This window comes from Carlito syrichta, unplaced genomic scaffold, assembly GCF_000164805.1.
Source record: "Carlito syrichta isolate Samal-C Ts95f unplaced genomic scaffold, Tarsius_syrichta-2.0.1 Scaffold303251, whole genome shotgun sequence".
NCBI classification, from domain to species: Eukaryota; Metazoa; Chordata; class Mammalia; order Primates; family Tarsiidae; genus Carlito; species Carlito syrichta.
Window position 1 is genome coordinate 1,080 of NW_007247347.1, and position 4,233 is coordinate 5,312.

A 4,233-nucleotide genomic window follows, 5' to 3' on the forward strand; every position below is an offset into this window, starting at 1 on the left:
AGTTGCCCAGGCGGGTCTCAAACCCGTGGGCTCAGGCAATCCACTCACCTCAGCCTCCCAAAGGTGCAGGGTTACAGGCTGAGCCACCGAGCCCGGCTTATTTTTTTATTTTTATTTTTTATTTTATTTTTGAGTTGGAGTCTTTGCTCTGTTGCTTAGGCTGGAGTGCAGTGGCATGCTCACAGCCCTGTAGCCTCAGCCTCAGCCTGCTGCTCAGGCGATCCTTCCACCTCAGCCTTCTAAGTAGGTAGAACTATAGGCACATGCCACCAGACCCGGCTAATTTTTTGGTTTATTGTAGAGATGGGGTCTCACCAGGTTGCCTAGGTAGGTCTCGAACCCATGGGCTCAGGCAGTCCTCTCACCCTGGCCTCCCAAAGTGCTGGGATTATAGGTGTGAGCCCCTGGGCCTGGCCCACCTTCAATTTAATTTAATAAAATGTTCATGAGAGACTATTTGACAGATACAGAGGAAGATTTGATGTTAGTTCACAGCTACTTTTTGACATTTTTGTACCTGAATCATTTCTTTCTTTCCTTTTTTTTTGACTTGGAGTCTCACTCTGTCACCCAGGCTTTAGTGCAGTGGCACAGTCACAGCTACTGCAGCCTCTACCTGCTGGGTTTAGGCAGTCATTCTGCCTTAACCTTCCAAGTAGCTGGAAGTACAGGTGTGTGCCACCATGCCTGGCTAATTTTTTGATTTATTATAGAGACGAGTTCTCGCCAAGTTGCCCAGGCTGGTTTCGAACCCCTGGGCTCAGGCAATCCTCTTGCCTTGGCCTCCCAAAGTACTGGGATTACAGGTGTGAGCCACTGTGCCTGGCTCCGAGTCATTTTTTTCTTCTTTTTATATACGTGTAATTTTTTGAGGTGGGGCTCTTAATATGTACCCCAAAGTATTGGGATTACTGGCGTGAGCCACTGTGCCTGGCTCAGAGTCATTTCTTTATAAGCATAAGACTTTTCAATGTATGTATTATGCTTAATGTCATATTATGTATAAAGTTTTGCCACTTAGAATATTCCTAAACATTTTACTGTATTACCTTTGTGATTTCTTTTTAGTAGCTATCTTACTGATTTGATATTCTGTAGTTTATTTGCCATGTTTCTAATAGTCAGACAGTTTTTTTCTAGTTAATACTATTATATACATCTCTTTGAAGTAAAATTTTCAAATCAAAGCATATGAATATTTAAAAATCTCTTGCTGTGTATTGCCAAAGAATCTTCCAAAAGATATAGCCAATTATGATACCTGTAGTTTGAAACTGCTGGCTTCCTTATACCCTTGCCAGTACAGTACTGGCATTAAGTACTATCAAATATAATTATGCAGGAGCTGAACTTTTAAAAATCTAGTCATAAAGTGAATGAATAAAATAGCAAGAGTTATAAGAGCTAACAAAATATATCTTGTCTTACTCTTCATGGATTTTTGGGGCAAGTGGTATTTTCTGGTCTTTTTGTTCTTTTACATTGCATTTCTTTAGTGTTCTAGAAGTATATTCATAGAAGAACACTTGAGTTCCTTAGTAACCAGAAAGATGTTTTAATACTAATCTCAGTAGTAAAATTGACAAGGAAGTTGAGGAATTGCCATAGGTATCAACTTTAATTCTCTTGGACCTTACTGGGAGGTAGTACTTAACTGCCGTGAAGTCAGAACTTCTGCAGAGTTGACCTCAAGACCTAGTATTGTTACTTAGGTTTATGACTTTGAACAAGGTAATGGAAACTGCTAGGCTTTGGGATTTTTATTTGTAACATGGAGATAAGTAGTTCTTACTTTTGTTTTGAGTATGAAATGAGATAATGTACTTATTTAGAGCTCATAAAAGAGTGCCTGATATATACATACATGTCAGCTCCATATATGTTAGCTAATAGCATTGCTTTTCTTTTCTTTTTTTTTTTTTTGAGTTGGGGTCTCACTCTGTCGCCCAGACTGGAGTGCAGTGGCTGCTCCTGGCTACCTCAGCCTCGACCTGCTGGGCTCCAGCGATCCTTCCGCCTCAGCCTTCCAAGTAGCTGGAACTACAGACGCGCGCTACCATGCCCGGCTAGTTTTTGATTTATTGTAGAGATGAGGTCTCGCCAAGTTGCTCGGGCGGGTCTCGAACCTGCGGGCTCAGGCAATCCACTCACCTCAGCCTCCCAAAGGCGTGGGATTTCAGGTGAGCCACTGAGCCCAGCTGCTTTTCTTTTCTTTTCTTTTCTTTTTTTTTGAGCTGGAGTCTCACTTCATCACCCAGGCTGGAGTGCAGTGTCATGCTCATGGCCACCCCAGTGTCGACCTACTAGGCTCCAGCGATCCTTCCTCCTCAGCCTTCCAAGTAGCTGGAACTATAGACGCACTCTACTATGCCCGGCTAATTTTTAATTTTATTGTAGAGATGAGGTCTCACCAGGTTATCTGGCTAGTCTCTAACTTGTGGGCTCAGGCAATCCACTTGTCTCAGCCTCCCAAAGTGCTAGGATTACAGGCTGAGCCACTGAACCCAGCCAAAGCATTGCTTTTCTGTGAACTTTTCCAGATATATCTTCTCCAGGATAGAAAAATTCAGTAATGCTGTGTATCCTCAACTTTGAGTTTCTTTTCTTTTTTTTTTTGAGTTGGAGTCTCTGTCACCCAGACTGGAGTATGGAGTTCAGTGGCCGTTCCCGGCCACCACAGCCTCGACCTGCTGGGCTCCGGCGATTCTTCCGCCTCAGCCTTTCAAGTAGCTGAAACTACAGGCGCACTCTACCACGCCCAGCTAATTTTTTTTTTTTTCATTTATTGTAGAGATGAGGTCTTGCCAAGTTTCCCAGGTGGGTCTCGAACCCACGGGCTCAGGCAATCCACTCACCTCGGCCTCCCAAAGCGCAGGGATTACAGGCTGAGCCATTGAGTCTGGCCTGAGTTTATTTTCTAGCTCATTGGATAGAACTTGTGCCTTCATTAGATTTTACATGTATTTTCCAGTCAAGGTTTTTCTTTATTTACAATTTAAGATTTTATTTTAAAACTAAAAATTATTTAAAAAGCAATTTAAAAAATTAGCACATTATAGAAATTTGGAAAATAAAAACTAAGGAGAAAGTACAAATAATCTATAATTCTGCTTTCTATTTGTGTTGAGATTCTCATATATTTCTTTTTTTAATACTATTTTATTTTATTTTATTTTATTTTATTTTATTTTATTTTTGAGTTGGAGTCTCACTCCGTCACTCAGGCTAGAGTGCAGTAGCATGCTCATGGCCACCCCAGTGTCAACCTGCTGGGCTCTGGTGATCCTTCCACCTCAGCTTTTCAAGTAAATGGAACTATAGGCGCACTACCATACCCCGCTAATTTTTGATTTATTGTAGAGACACGAATTTGCCAAGTTGCCCGGGCTGATCTCGAACCCGTGAGCTCAGGCAATCCACTCGCCTCAGCCTCCTGTTATTTTTTATATTTAGAGATGGGTTCTCACTATGTTGCTCAGGCTGGTCTTTACCCCCTGGGCTTAAGTCATCCTCCGTCTCATCCTCCCAAAGTGCTAGGATTACAGGCATGAGCCACTGTGTCCAGCCTCATGTATTTTATTTCAGGTTCTTTTTTCTTTTTTCTTTTTCTCACATTGTTACTAAGATATAAATGAAGTATAGAAGTTTTCTTTTTTTTTTTTTTTTTTTTTTTAAGTTGGAGTGTCTCTCTGTTGCCCAGGCTGGAGTGCAGCAGTAGCATGCTCACAGCCACCACAGCCTCGACCTCTTTTGGGCTCAGGTGATCCTTCTGCCTCGGTCTTCCAAATAGCTAGAACCACAGGCATGTGCTACCACGCCCTGCTAATTTTTTGTAGAGATGAGATCTTGCCATGTAGCTTAGGCTGGTCTCGAACCCTGAGCTCAGGTAGTACTCTTGCCTCCACCTTCCAAAGTGCTGGACTTGTAGGCTTGAGCCACGGTTCCCAGCTAAAAGTTTTCATTTTTTTTCTTTTTTTTGAGTTGGAGTCTCACTGTGTTGCCCAGGCTGGAGCGCGGTGACATACTTATGGTCACCTCAGTGTCTACTTGCTGGGTTCTGGTGATCCTTTCACCTCAGCCTTCCAAGTAGCTGGAACTACAGGCACGTGCCACCACGCCTGGCTAATTTTTTGGTTATTGTAGAGATGAGGTCTTGCCAATTTGCCCAGGCTTGTCTCGAACCCGTGGGCTCAGGCAATCCTCTCACCTTGGCCTCCCAAAGTGCTGGGATTA